Source organism: Spermophilus citellus (assembly GCF_964194105.1).
Source record: "Spermophilus citellus genome assembly, chromosome: 17".
NCBI classification, from domain to species: domain Eukaryota; kingdom Metazoa; phylum Chordata; class Mammalia; order Rodentia; family Sciuridae; genus Spermophilus; species Spermophilus citellus.
In genome coordinates this window covers 17,067,136-17,082,455 of record NC_138199.1, presented here as the reverse complement: position 1 = coordinate 17,082,455, position 15,320 = coordinate 17,067,136, and positions in this window count along the sequence as shown.

The following is a 15,320-nucleotide window of genomic DNA, read 5'->3' as shown; positions in this document are numbered from 1 at the left end:
TGTGGACCAGCGTGCCTGAAGGGCCACAGCAAAGGCCAAAGGCCCAGCAGAGTGTGGGCCAAGAGCAAGTGTCCGCGGTGCCCTCCATGTTTCCCAGGTGGCCTTGACAGGGACGCTTCACCCCTCAGGCCAAAGAGGGTGTCCCAGCCTGGGAGGGAGTGACCCCAGCACCCACACAGTGCGCTCCCCAGGCACCATGGGGCATTGGAGTTCTGAGGAGCCTGGGCCCTGGCGGGCCAGGGGCGCTCACCACCTGGCCCAGGGCAGACAGAACACTGGGGAGGGAGGGGCACCACCCGCGCAGGCCCCAGAGGAGACCCCCTGAGCACTGCTGGGCGAGGGGCGCTCACCCACAGGACCCAGAGGGGACTGAGCCCTGGGCGGGGGGCGCGGGGGGGGGGCGCTGGGCCTCAGGACACAGGGGAGCCTGGGGACCTGCGGGGGAGGGGCGGTCACCCGCAAGCCCCAGAGCTCACTGGTCCTTAGGGCTCCTGGGGGGCTCACCCAGGAGACCCGGGCGCACCGAGGACCCTCGGGCAAGGGGCGCTCACCCGCAGGCCCCCGGAGGACAGGGAAGCCTCCTGGGCCCCCACCCCCACCCCGGCAAGACAGGCGCTTGCCTGCCCGCAGGACCCTGAGGACACTGGGCGCCGATGGGCGAGGGGCGCTCACCCAAAGGCCGCAGTGCAGCAGCAATGCCAGTGTCCCAGGAGCCCTCCCCAAGCAGGATCTTGGGGACAGGGAACAGGGCTGGGACAGACGGTGGGGACCTCGCACCCGCAGCACCCCCAAGAGCACACTGAGCACTGCAGGGCGAGGGGCGCTCACCAGCATGGCCCAGAGCACACTGGGGACCTGAGGCTGCCCGGGGGCACTCCCCCACAGCCACCAGGCCTGGCCCTGCACTGCCTAAGGGAGGGGCGCTCACCCCCAGCCTCTAGGGAAGCCTGAGCCCCCTTGGCCCAGGGCTGCTCCCCGCCCCGCCACCCACTCAGGGCTGCCTGAGCATTGCCATGAGAGGGGCGCTCACCCACAGGACCCAGAGCAGCCTGAGTGCTGGGGGGCTGAGGGTGCTCCCCCGCAGGAACCCTGGACAATGAGCTCAGGTGGGAGAGGGGCGCTCGCCCACAGGGCTCAGAGTCCAGGTCACCTTTTGCAGAGGATCCCTCGGCCCTGTGTCCCCAGTTACCTGGGTCAGGGTGGGACAGTGGCGCCCTCTCACTGGTCTCAGCAGTGCCTCCAAGATGGAGGGGAGATGTCCTTTGCCAAATGTCCCACCATCCTGCCCAGGAGGAGGGCGCGGCTCCTGATCCAGAGGTCCCACAGGGTTCTTCCCTGGGGCCAAGATAGCACCTGGTGGCGCTTGCCTGCTGTCCGGGGCCCCAGTGGAGATGTGCTCACAGCCTGGGAAATTGGCCCTGCATCCACTGGTCCCAGGGACCTCCGCAATCCCGGGCACGTGCCAGGCGTGCACGGGAGCACAGCCCCAGGGGCAGAAAGGCCAAGAATTGGTGAGTCAGGCGGGATGGATCCCGGTCCTTGGGTGTGCCCTTGGAGTTGAGATGCCCTCACGGTGAGTATTCTTGGGCTCGCAGGTTTTGTGGACCAGCGTGCCTGAAGGGCCACAGCAAAGGCCAAAGGCCCAGCAGAGTGTGGGTCAAGAGCAAGTGTCCGCGGTGCCCTCCAAGTTTCCCAGGTGGCCTTGACAGGGACGCTTCACCCCTCAGGCCAAAGAGGGTGTCCCAGCCTGGGAGGGAGTGACCCCAGCACCCACACAGTGCGCTCCCCAGGCACCAGGGGGCATTGGAGTTCAGAGGAGCCTGGGCCCAGGCGGGCCAGGGGCGCTCACCACCTGGCCCATGGCAGACAGAGCACTGGGGAGGGAGGGGCACCACCCGCGCAGGCCCCAGAGGAGACTCCCTGGGCACTGCTGGGCGAGGGGCGACACCCACAGGACCCAGAGGGGACTGAGCCCTGGGCGGACGGGCGCTGGCCTCAGGACACAGGGGAGCCTGGGGACCTGCGGGGGAGGGGCGGTCACCCGCAAGCCCCAGAGCTCACTGGTCCTTAGGGCTCCTGGGGGGCTCACCCAGGAGACCCGGGCGCACCGAGGACCCTCGGGCGAGGGGCGCTCACCCGCAGGCCCCCGGAGGACAGGGAAGCCTCCTGGGCCCCCACCCCCACCCCCGCAAGACAGGCGCTTGCCTGCCCGCAGGACCCTGAGGACACTGGGCGCCGATGGGCGAGGGGCGCTCACCCAAAGGCCGCAGTGCAGCAGCAATGCCAGTGTCCCAGGAGCCCTCCCCAAGCAGGATCTTGGGGACAGGGAACAGGGCTGGGACCCGCGGTGGGGACCTCGCACCCGCAGAACCCCCAAGAGCACACTGAGCACTGCAGGGCGAGGGGCGCTCACCAGCATGGCCCAGAGCACACTGGGGACCTGAGGCCGCCTGGGGGCGCTCCCCCACAGCCACCAGGCCTGGCCCTGCACTGCCTAAGGGAGGGGCGCTCACCCCCAGCCTCTAGGGAAGCCTGAGCCCCCTCGGGCCAGGGCTGCTCCCCGCCACGCCACCCACTCAGGGCTGCCTGAGCACTGCCGGGTGAGGGGCGCTCACCCACAGGACCCAGAGCAGCCTGAGCGCTGGGGGGCTGAGGGTGCTCCCCCGCAGGAACCCTGGACAATGAGCTCAGGTGGGAGAGGGGCGCTCGCCCACAGGGCTCAGAGTCCAGGTCACCTTTTGCAGAGGATCCCTGGGCCCCTTGTCCCCAGTTACCTGGGCCAGGGTGGGACAGTGGCGCCCTCTCACTGGTCTCAGCAGTGCCTCCAAGATGGAGGGGAGATGTCCTTTGCCAAATGTCCCACCATCCTGCCCAGGAGGAGGGCGCGGCTCCTGATCCAGAGGTCCCACAGGGTTCTTCCCTGGGGCCAAGATAGCGCCTGGTGGCGCTTGCCTGCTGTCCGGGGCCCCAGTGGAGATGTGCTCACAGCCTGGGAAATTGGCCCTGCATCCACTGGTCCCCGGGACCTCCGCAATCCCGGGCGCGTGCCAGGCGTGCAGGGGAGCACAGCCCCAGGGGCAGAAAGGCCAAGAAATGGTGGGTCAGGCGGGATGGATCCCGGTCCTTGGGTGTGCCCTTGGAGTTGAGATGCCCTCACGGTGAGTATTCTTGGGCTCGCAGGTTTTGTGGACCAGCGTGCCTGAAGGGCCACAGCAAAGGCCAAAGGCCCAGCAGAGTGTGGGCCAAGAGCAAGTGTCCGCGGTGCCCTCCATGTTTCCCAGGTGGCCTTGACAGGGACGCTTCACCCCTCAGGCCAAAGAGGGTGTCCCAGCCTGGGAGGGAGTGACCCCAGCACCCACACAGTGCGCTCCCCAGGCACCATGGGGCATTGGAGTTCTGAGGAGCCTGGGCCCTGGCGGGCCAGGGGCGCTCACCACCTGGCCCAGGGCAGACAGAACACTGGGGAGGGAGGGGCACCACCCGCGCAGGCCCCAGAGGAGACCCCCTGAGCACTGCTGGGCGAGGGGCGCTCACCCACAGGACCCAGAGGGGACTGAGCCCTGGGCGGGGGGCGCGGGGGGGGCGCTGGGCCTCAGGACACAGGGGAGCCTGGGGACCTGCGGGGGAGGGGCGGTCACCCGCAAGCCCCAGAGCTCACTGGTCCTTAGGGCTCCTGGGGGGCTCACCCAGGAGACCCGGGCGCACCGAGGACCCTCGGGCGAGGGGCGCTCACCCGCAGGCCCCCGGAGGACAGGGAAGCCTCATGGGCCCCCACCCCCACCCCCGCAAGACAGGCGCTTGCCTGCCCGCAGGACCCTGAGGACACTGGGCGCCGATGGGCGAGGGGCGCTCACCCAAAGGCCGCAGTGCAGCAGCAATGCCAGTGTCCCAGGAGCCCTCCCCAAGCAGGATCTTGGGGACAGGGAACAGGGCTGGGACCCGCGGTGGGGACCTCGCACCCGCAGAACCCCCAAGAGCACACTGAGCACTGCAGGGCGAGGGGCGCTCACCAGCATGGCCCAGAGCACACTGGGGACCTGAGGCCGCCTGGGGGCGCTCCCCCACAGCCACCAGGCCTGGCCCTGCACTGCCTAAGGGAGGGGCGCTCACCCCCAGCCTCTAGGGAAGCCTGAGCCCCCTCGGGCCAGGGCTGCTCCCCGCCACGCCACCCACTCAGGGCTGCCTGAGCACTGCCGGGTGAGGGGCGCTCACCCACAGGACCCAGAGCAGCCTGAGCGCTGGGGGGCTGAGGGTGCTCCCCCGCAGGAACCCTGGACAATGAGCTCAGGTGGGAGAGGGGCGCTCGCCCACAGGGCTCAGAGTCCAGGTCACCTTTTGCAGAGGATCCCTGGGCCCCTTGTCCCCAGTTACCTGGGCCAGGGTGGGACAGTGGCGCCCTCTCACTGGTCTCAGCAGTGCCTCCAAGATGGAGGGGAGATGTCCTTTGCCAAATGTCCCACCATCCTGCCCAGGAGGAGGGCGCGGCTCCTGATCCAGAGGTCCCACAGGGTTCTTCCCTGGGGCCAAGATAGCGCCTGGTGGCGCTTGCCTACTGTCCGGGGCCCCAGTGGAGATGTGCTCACAGCCTGGGAAATTGGCCCTGCATCCACTGGTCCCCGGGACCTCCGCAATCCCGGGCGCGTGCCAGGCGTGCAGGGGAGCACAGCCCCAGGGGCAGAAAGGCCAAGAAATGGTGGGTCAGGCGGGATGGATCCCGGTCCTTGGGTGTGCCCTTGGAGTTGAGATGCCCTCACGGTGAGTATTCTTGGGCTCGCAGGTTTTGTGGACCAGCGTGCCTGAAGGGCCACAGCAAAGGCCAAAGGCCCAGCAGAGTGTGGGCCAAGAGCAAGTGTCCGCGGTGCCCTCCATGTTTCCCAGGTGGCCTTGACAGGGACGCTTCACCCCTCAGGCCAAAGAGGGTGTCCCAGCCTGGGAGGGAGTGACCCCAGCACCCACACAGTGCGCTCCCCAGGCACCATGGGGCATTGGAGTTCTGAGGAGCCTGGGCCCTGGCGGGCCAGGGGCGCTCACCACCTGGCCCAGGGCAGACAGAACACTGGGGAGGGAGGGGCACCACCCGCGCAGGCCCCAGAGGAGACCCCCTGAGCACTGCTGGGCGAGGGGCGCTCACCCACAGGACCCAGAGGGGACTGAGCCCTGGGCGGGGGGCGCGGGGGGGGGCGCTGGGCCTCAGGACACAGGGGAGCCTGGGGACCTGCGGGGGAGGGGCGGTCACCCGCAAGCCCCAGAGCTCACTGGTCCTTAGGGCTCCTGGGGGGCTCACCCAGGAGACCCGGGCGCACCGAGGACCCTCGGGCAAGGGGCGCTCACCCGCAGGCCCCCGGAGGACAGGGAAGCCTCCTGGGCCCCCACCCCCACCCCGGCAAGACAGGCGCTTGCCTGCCCGCAGGACCCTGAGGACACTGGGCGCCGATGGGCGAGGGGCGCTCACCCAAAGGCCGCAGTGCAGCAGCAATGCCAGTGTCCCAGGAGCCCTCCCCAAGCAGGATCTTGGGGACAGGGAACAGGGCTGGGACAGACGGTGGGGACCTCGCACCCGCAGCACCCCCAAGAGCACACTGAGCACTGCAGGGCGAGGGGCGCTCACCAGCATGGCCCAGAGCACACTGGGGACCTGAGGCTGCCCGGGGGCACTCCCCCACAGCCACCAGGCCTGGCCCTGCACTGCCTAAGGGAGGGGCGCTCACCCCCAGCCTCTAGGGAAGCCTGAGCCCCCTTGGCCCAGGGCTGCTCCCCGCCCCGCCACCCACTCAGGGCTGCCTGAGCATTGCCATGAGAGGGGCGCTCACCCACAGGACCCAGAGCAGCCTGAGTGCTGGGGGGCTGAGGGTGCTCCCCCGCAGGAACCCTGGACAATGAGCTCAGGTGGGAGAGGGGCGCTCGCCCACAGGGCTCAGAGTCCAGGTCACCTTTTGCAGAGGATCCCTCGGCCCTGTGTCCCCAGTTACCTGGGTCAGGGTGGGACAGTGGCGCCCTCTCACTGGTCTCAGCAGTGCCTCCAAGATGGAGGGGAGATGTCCTTTGCCAAATGTCCCACCATCCTGCCCAGGAGGAGGGCGCGGCTCCTGATCCAGAGGTCCCACAGGGTTCTTCCCTGGGGCCAAGATAGCACCTGGTGGCGCTTGCCTGCTGTCCGGGGCCCCAGTGGAGATGTGCTCACAGCCTGGGAAATTGGCCCTGCATCCACTGGTCCCAGGGACCTCCGCAATCCCGGGCACGTGCCAGGCGTGCACGGGAGCACAGCCCCAGGGGCAGAAAGGCCAAGAATTGGTGAGTCAGGCGGGATGGATCCCGGTCCTTGGGTGTGCCCTTGGAGTTGAGATGCCCTCACGGTGAGTATTCTTGGGCTCGTAGGTTTTGTGGACCAGCGTGCCTGAAGGGCCACAGCAAAGGCCAAAGGCCCAGCAGAGTGTGGGTCAAGAGCAAGTGTCCGCGGTGCCCTCCAAGTTTCCCAGGTGGCCTTGACAGGGACGCTTCACCCCTCAGGCCAAAGAGGGTGTCCCAGCCTGGGAGGGAGTGACCCCAGCACCCACACAGTGCGCTCCCCAGGCACCAGGGGGCATTGGAGTTCAGAGGAGCCTGGGCCCAGGCGGGCCAGGGGCGCTCACCACCTGGCCCATGGCAGACAGAGCACTGGGGAGGGAGGGGCACCACCCGCGCAGGCCCCAGAGGAGACTCCCTGGGCACTGCTGGGCGAGGGGCGACACCCACAGGACCCAGAGGGGACTGAGCCCTGGGCGGACGGGCGCTGGCCTCAGGACACAGGGGAGCCTGGGGACCTGCGGGGGAGGGGCGGTCACCCGCAAGCCCCAGAGCTCACTGGTCCTTAGGGCTCCTGGGGGGCTCACCCAGGAGACCCGGGCGCACCGAGGACCCTCGGGCGAGGGGCGCTCACCCGCAGGCCCCCGGAGGACAGGGAAGCCTCCTGGGCCCCCACCCCCACCCCCGCAAGACAGGCGCTTGCCTGCCCGCAGGACCCTGAGGACACTGGGCGCCGATGGGCGAGGGGCGCTCACCCAAAGGCCGCAGTGCAGCAGCAATGCCAGTGTCCCAGGAGCCCTCCCCAAGCAGGATCTTGGGGACAGGGAACAGGGCTGGGACCCGCGGTGGGGACCTCGCACCCGCAGCACCCCCAAGAGCACACTGAGCACTGCAGGGCGAGGGGCGCTCACCAGCATGGCCCAGAGCACACTGGGGACCTGAGGCCGCCTGGGGGCGCTCCCCCACAGCCACCAGGCCTGGCCCTGCACTGCCTAAGGGAGGGGCGCTCACCCCCAGCCTCTAGGGAAGCCTGAGCCCCCTCGGGCCAGGGCTGCTCCCCGCCACGCCACCCACTCAGGGCTGCCTGAGCACTGCCGGGTGAGGGGCGCTCACCCACAGGACCCAGAGCAGCCTGAGCGCTGGGGGGCTGAGGGTGCTCCCCCGCAGGAACCCTGGACAATGAGCTCAGGTGGGAGAGGGGCGCTCGCCCACAGGGCTCAGAGTCCAGGTCACCTTTTGCAGAGGATCCCTGGGCCCCTTGTCCCCAGTTACCTGGGCCAGGGTGGGACAGTGGCGCCCTCTCACTGGTCTCAGCAGTGCCTCCAAGATGGAGGGGAGATGTCCTTTGCCAAATGTCCCACCATCCTGCCCAGGAGGAGGGCGCGGCTCCTGATCCAGAGGTCCCACAGGGTTCTTCCCTGGGGCCAAGATAGCGCCTGGTGGCGCTTGCCTGCTGTCCGGGGCCCCAGTGGAGATGTGCTCACAGCCTGGGAAATTGGCCCTGCATCCACTGGTCCCCGGGACCTCCGCAATCCCGGGCGCGTGCCAGGCGTGCAGGGGAGCACAGCCCCAGGGGCAGAAAGGCCAAGAAATGGTGGGTCAGGCGGGATGGATCCCGGTCCTTGGGTGTGCCCTTGGAGTTGAGATGCCCTCACGGTGAGTATTCTTGGGCTCGCAGGTTTTGTGGACCAGCGTGCCTGAAGGGCCACAGCAAAGGCCAAAGGCCCAGCAGAGTGTGGGCCAAGAGCAAGTGTCCGCGGTGCCCTCCATGTTTCCCAGGTGGCCTTGACAGGGACGCTTCACCCCTCAGGCCAAAGAGGGTGTCCCAGCCTGGGAGGGAGTGACCCCAGCACCCACACAGTGCGCTCCCCAGGCACCATGGGGCATTGGAGTTCTGAGGAGCCTGGGCCCTGGCGGGCCAGGGGCGCTCACCACCTGGCCCAGGGCAGACAGAACACTGGGGAGGGAGGGGCACCACCCGCGCAGGCCCCAGAGGAGACCCCCTGAGCACTGCTGGGCGAGGGGCGCTCACCCACAGGACCCAGAGGGGACTGAGCCCTGGGCGGGGGGCGCGGGGGGGGGCGCTGGGCCTCAGGACACAGGGGAGCCTGGGGACCTGCGGGGGAGGGGCGGTCACCCGCAAGCCCCAGAGCTCACTGGTCCTTAGGGCTCCTGGGGGGCTCACCCAGGAGACCCGGGCGCACCGAGGACCCTCGGGCGAGGGGCGCTCACCCGCAGGCCCCCGGAGGACAGGGAAGCCTCCTGGGCCCCCACCCCCACCCCGGCAAGACAGGCGCTTGCCTGCCCGCAGGACCCTGAGGACACTGGGCGCCGATGGGCGAGGGGCGCTCACCCAAAGGCCGCAGTGCAGCAGCAATGCCAGTGTCCCAGGAGCCCTCCCCAAGCAGGATCTTGGGGACAGGGAACAGGGCTGGGACAGACGGTGGGGACCTCGCACCCGCAGCACCCCCAAGAGCACACTGAGCACTGCAGGGCGAGGGGCGCTCACCAGCATGGCCCAGAGCACACTGGGGACCTGAGGCTGCCCGGGGGCACTCCCCCACAGCCACCAGGCCTGGCCCTGCACTGCCTAAGGGAGGGGCGCTCACCCCCAGCCTCTAGGGAAGCCTGAGCCCCCTTGGCCCAGGGCTGCTCCCCGCCCCGCCACCCACTCAGGGCTGCCTGAGCACTGCCGGGTGAGGGGCGCTCACCCACAGGACCCAGAGCAGCCTGAGCGCTGGGGGGCTGAGGGTGCTCCCCCGCAGGAACCCTGGACAATGAGCTCAGGTGGGAGAGGGGCGCTCGCCCACAGGGCTCAGAGTCCAGGTCACCTTTTGCAGAGGATCCCTGGGCCCCTTGTCCCCAGTTACCTGGGCCAGGGTGGGACAGTGGCGCCCTCTCACTGGTCTCAGCAGTGCCTCCAAGATGGAGGGGAGATGTCCTTTGCCAAATGTCCCACCATCCTGCCCAGGAGGAGGGCGCGGCTCCTGATCCAGAGGTCCCACAGGGTTCTTCCCTGGGGCCAAGATAGCGCCTGGTGGCGCTTGCCTGCTGTCCGGGGCCCCAGTGGAGATGTGCTCACAGCCTGGGAAATTGGCCCTGCATCCACTGGTCCCCGGGACCTCCGCAATCCCGGGCGCGTGCCAGGCATGCAGGGGAGCACAGCCCCAGGGGCAGAAAGGCCAAGAAATGGTGGGTCAGGCGGGATGGATCCCGGTCCTTGGGTGTGCCCTTGGAGTTGAGATGCCCTCACGGTGAGTATTCTTGGGCTCGTAGGTTTTGTGGACCAGCGTGCCTGAAGGGCCACAGCAAAGGCCAAAGGCCCAGCAGAGTGTGGGTCAAGAGCAAGTGTCCGCGGTGCCCTCCAAGTTTCCCAGGTGGCCTTGACAGGGACGCTTCACCCCTCAGGCCAAAGAGGGTGTCCCAGCCTGGGAGGGAGTGACGCCTGCACCCACACAGTGCGCTCCCCAGGCACCAGGGGGCATTGGAGTTCAGAGGAGCCTGGGCCCTGGCAGGCCAGGGGCGCTCACCACCTGGCCCAGGGCAGACAGAGCACTGGGGAGGGAGGGGCACCACCCGCGCAGGCCCCAGAGGAGACTCCCTGGGCACTGCTGGGCGAGGGGCGACACCCACAGTACCCAGAGGGGACTGAGCCCTGGGCGGACGGGCGCTGGCATCAGGACACAGGGGAGCCTGGGGACCTGCGGGGGAGGGGCGGTCACCCGCAAGCCCCAGAGCTCACTGGTCCTTAGGGCTCCTGGGGGGCTCACCCAGGAGACCCGGGCGCACCGAGGACCCTCGGGCGAGGGGCGCTCACCCGCAGGCCCCCGGAGGACAGGGAAGCCTCCTGGGCCCCCACCCCCACCCCCGCAAGACAGGCGCTTGCCTGCCCGCAGGACCCTGAGGACACTGGGCGCCGATGGGCGAGGGGCGCTCACCCAAAGGCCGCAGTGCAGCAGCAATGCCAGTGTCCCAGGAGCCCTCCCCAAGCAGGATCTTGGGGACAGGGAACAGGGCTGGGACAGACGGTGGGGACCTCGCACCCGCAGCACCCCCAAGAGCACACTGAGCACTGCAGGGCGAGGGGCGCTCACCAGCATGGCCCAGAGCACACTGGGGACCTGAGGCTGCCCGGGGGCACTCCCCCACAGCCACCAGGCCTGGCCCTGCACTGCCTAAGGGAGGGGCGCTCACCCCCAGCCTCTAGGGAAGCCTGAGCCCCCTAGGCCCAGGGCTGCTCCCCGCCCCGCCACCCACTCAGGGCTGCCTGAGCATTGCCATGAGAGGGGCGCTCACCCACAGGACCCAGAGCAGCCTGAGTGCTGGGGGGCTGAGGGTGCTCCCCCGCAGGAACCCTGGACAATGAGCTCAGGTGGGAGAGGGGCGCTCGCCCACAGGGCTCAGAGTCCAGGTCACCTTTTGCAGAGGATCCCTGGGCCCCTTGTCCCCAGTTACCTGGGCCAGGGTGGGACAGTGGCGCCCTCTCACTGGTCTCAGCAGTGCCTCCAAGATGGAGGGGAGATGTCCTTTGCCAAATGTCCCACCATCCTGCCCAGGAGGAGGGCGCGGCTCCTGATCCAGAGGTCCCACAGGGTTCTTCCCTGGGGCCAAGATAGCGCCTGGTGGCGCTTGCCTGCTGTCCGGGGCCCCAGTGGAGATGTGCTCACAGCCTGGGAAATTGGCCCTGCATCCACTGGTCCCCGGGACCTCCGCAATCCCGGGCGCGTGCCAGGCGTGCAGGGGAGCACAGCCCCAGGGGCAGAAAGGCCAAGAAATGGTGGGTCAGGCGGGATGGATCCCGGTCCTTGGGTGTGCCCTTGGAGTTGAGATGCCCTCACGGTGAGTATTCTTGGGCTCGCAGGTTTTGTGGACCAGCGTGCCTGAAGGGCCACAGCAAAGGCCAAAGGCCCAGCAGAGTGTGGGCCAAGAGCAAGTGTCCGCGGTGCCCTCCATGTTTCCCAGGTGGCCTTGACAGGGACGCTTCACCCCTCAGGCCAAAGAGGGTGTCCCAGCCTGGGAGGGAGTGACCCCAGCACCCACACAGTGCGCTCCCCAGGCACCATGGGGCATTGGAGTTCTGAGGAGCCTGGGCCCTGGCGGGCCAGGGGCGCTCACCACCTGGCCCAGGGCAGACAGAACACTGGGGAGGGAGGGGCACCACCCGCGCAGGCCCCAGAGGAGACCCCCTGAGCACTGCTGGGCGAGGGGCGCTCACCCACAGGACCCAGAGGGGACTGAGCCCTGGGCGGGGGGCGCGGGGGGGGGGCGCTGGGCCTCAGGACACAGGGGAGCCTGGGGACCTGCGGGGGAGGGGCGGTCACCCGCAAGCCCCAGAGCTCACTGGTCCTTAGGGCTCCTGGGGGGCTCACCCAGGAGACCCGGGCGCACCGAGGACCCTCGGGCGAGGGGCGCTCACCCGCAGGCCCCCGGAGGACAGGGAAGCCTCCTGGGCCCCCACCCCCACCCCCGCAAGACAGGCGCTTGCCTGCCCGCAGGACCCTGAGGACACTGGGCGCCGATGGGCGAGGGGCGCTCACCCAAAGGCCGCAGTGCAGCAGCAATGCCAGTGTCCCAGGAGCCCTCCCCAAGCAGGATCTTGGGGACAGGGAACAGGGCTGGGACCCGCGGTGGGGACCTCGCACCCGCAGCACCCCCAAGAGCACACTGAGCACTGCAGGGCGAGGGGCGCACACCAGCATGGCCCAGAGCACACTGGGGACCTGAGGCCGCCTGGGGGCGCTCCCCCACAGCCACCAGGCCTGGCCCTGCACTGCCTAAGGGAGGGGCGCTCACCCCCAGCCTCTAGGGAAGCCTGAGCCCCCTCGGCCCAGGGCTGCTCCCCGCCACGCCACCCACTCAGGGCTGCCTGAGCACTGCCGGGTGAGGGGCGCTCACCCACAGGACCCAGAGCAGCCTGAGCGCTGGGGGGCTGAGGGTGCTCCTCCGCAGGAACCCTGGACAATGAGCTCAGGTGGGAGAGGGGCGCTCGCCCACAGGGCTCAGAGTCCAGGTCACCTTTTGCAGAGGATCCCTGGGCCCCTTGTCCCCAGTTACCTGGGCCAGGGTGGGACAGTGGCGCCCTCTCACTGGTCTCAGCAGTGCCTCCAAGATGGAGGGGAGATGTCCTTTGCCAAATGTCCCACCATCCTGCCCAGGAGGAGGGCGCGGCTCCTGATCCAGAGGTCCCACAGGGTTCTTCCCTGGGGCCAAGATAGCGCCTGGTGGCGCTTGCCTGCTGTCCGGGGCCCCAGTGGAGATGTGCTCACAGCCTGGGAAATTGGCCCTGCATCCACTGGTCCCCGGGACCTCCGCAATCCCGGGCGCGTGCCAGGCATGCAGGGGAGCACAGCCCCAGGGGCAGAAAGGCCAAGAAATGGTGGGTCAGGCGGGATGGATCCCGGTCCTTGGGTGTGCCCTTGGAGTTGAGATGCCCTCACGGTGAGTATTCTTGGGCTCGTAGGTTTTGTGGACCAGCGTGCCTGAAGGGCCACAGCAAAGGCCAAAGGCCCAGCAGAGTGTGGGTCAAGAGCAAGTGTCCGCGGTGCCCTCCAAGTTTCCCAGGTGGCCTTGACAGGGACGCTTCACCCCTCAGGCCAAAGAGGGTGTCCCAGCCTGGGAGGGAGTGACGCCTGCACCCACACAGTGCGCTCCCCAGGCACCAGGGGGCATTGGAGTTCAGAGGAGCCTGGGCCCTGGCAGGCCAGGGGCGCTCACCACCTGGCCCAGGGCAGACAGAGCACTGGGGAGGGAGGGGCACCACCCGCGCAGGCCCCAGAGGAGACTCCCTGGGCACTGCTGGGCGAGGGGCGACACCCACAGTACCCAGAGGGGACTGAGCCCTGGGCGGACGGGCGCTGGCCTCAGGACACAGGGGAGCCTGGGGACCTGCGGGGGAGGGGCGGTCACCCGCAAGCCCCAGAGCTCACTGGTCCTTAGGGCTCCTGGGGGGCTCACCCAGGAGACCCGGGCGCACCGAGGACCCTCGGGCGAGGGGCGCTCACCCGCAGGCCCCCGGAGGACAGGGAAGCCTCCTGGGCCCCCACCCCCACCCCCGCAAGACAGGCGCTTGCCTGCCCGCAGGACCCTGAGGACACTGGGCGCCGATGGGCGAGGGGCGCTCACCCAAAGGCCGCAGTGCAGCAGCAATGCCAGTGTCCCAGGAGCCCTCCCCAAGCAGGATCTTGGGGACAGGGAACAGGGCTGGGACCCGCGGTGGGGACCTCGCACCCGCAGCACCCCCAAGAGCACACTGAGCACTGCAGGGCGAGGGGCGCTCACCAGCATGGCCCAGAGCACACTGGGGACCTGAGGCCGCCTGGGGGCGCTCCCCCACAGCCACCAGGCCTGGCCCTGCACTGCCTAAGGGAGGGGCGCTCACCCCCAGCCTCTAGGGAAGCCTGAGCCCCCTCGGGCCAGGGCTGCTCCCCGCCACGCCACCCACTCAGGGCTGCCTGAGCACTGCCGGGTGAGGGGCGCTCACCCACAGGACCCAGAGCAGCCTGAGCGCTGGGGGGCTGAGGGTGCTCCCCCGCAGGAACCCTGGACAATGAGCTCAGGTGGGAGAGGGGCGCTCGCCCACAGGGCTCAGAGTCCAGGTCACCTTTTGCAGAGGATCCCTGGGCCCCTTGTCCCCAGTTACCTGGGCCAGGGTGGGACAGTGGCGCCCTCTCACTGGTCTCAGCAGTGCCTCCAAGATGGAGGGGAGATGTCCTTTGCCAAATGTCCCACCATCCTGCCCAGGAGGAGGGCGCGGCTCCTGATCCAGAGGTCCCACAGGGTTCTTCCCTGGGGCCAAGATAGCACCTGGTGGCGCTTGCCTGCTGTCCGGGGCCCCAGTGGAGATGTGCTCACAGCCTGGGAAATTGGCCCTGCATCCACTGGTCCCCGGGACCTCCGCAATCCCGGGCGCGTGCCAGGCGTGCAGGGGAGCACAGCCCCAGGGGCAGAAAGGCCAAGAAATGGTGGGTCAGGCGGGATGGATCCCGGTCCTTGGGTGTGCCCTTGGAGTTGAGATGCCCTCACGGTGAGTATTCTTGGGCTCGCAGGTTTTGTGGACCAGCGTGCCTGAAGGGCCACAGCAAAGGCCAAAGGCCCAGCAGAGTGTGGGCCAAGAGCAAGTGTCCGCGGTGCCCTCCATGTTTCCCAGGTGGCCTTGACAGGGACGCTTCACCCCTCAGGCCAAAGAGGGTGTCCCAGCCTGGGAGGGAGTGACCCCAGCACCCACACAGTGCGCTCCCCAGGCACCATGGGGCATTGGAGTTCTGAGGAGCCTGGGCCCTGGCGGGCCAGGGGCGCTCACCACCTGGCCCAGGGCAGACAGAACACTGGGGAGGGAGGGGCACCACCCGCGCAGGCCCCAGAGGAGACCCCCTGAGCACTGCTGGGCGAGGGGCGCTCACCCACAGGACCCAGAGGGGACTGAGCCCTGGGCGGGGGGGGCGGGGGGGGGCGCTGGGCCTCAGGACACAGGGGAGCCCGGGGACCTGCGGGGGAGGGGCGGTCACCCGCAAGCCCCAGAGCTCACTGGTCCTTAGGGCTCCTGGGGGGCTCACCCAGGAGACCCGGGCGCACCGAGGACCCTCGGGCGAGGGGCGCTCACCCGCAGGCCCCCGGAGGACAGGGAAGCCTCCTGGGCCCCCACCCCCACCCCCGCAAGACAGGCGCTTGCCTGCCCGCAGGACCCTGAGGACACTGGGCGCCGATGGGCGAGGGGCGCTCACCCAAAGGCCGCAGTGCAGCAGCAATGCCAGTGTCCCAGGAGCCCTCCCCAAGCAGGATCTTGGGGACAGGGAACAGGGCTGGGACCCGCGGTGGGGACCTCGCACCCGCAGAACCCCCAAGAGCACACTGAGCACTGCAGGGCGAGGGGCGCACACCAGCATGGCCCAGAGCACACTGGGGACCTGAGGCCGCCTGGGGGCGCTCCCCCACAGCCACCAGGCCTGGCCCTGCACTGCCTAAGGGAGGGGCGCTCACCCCCAGCCTCTAGGGAAGCCTGAGCCCCCTCGGCCCAGGGCTGCTCCCCGCCACGCCACCCA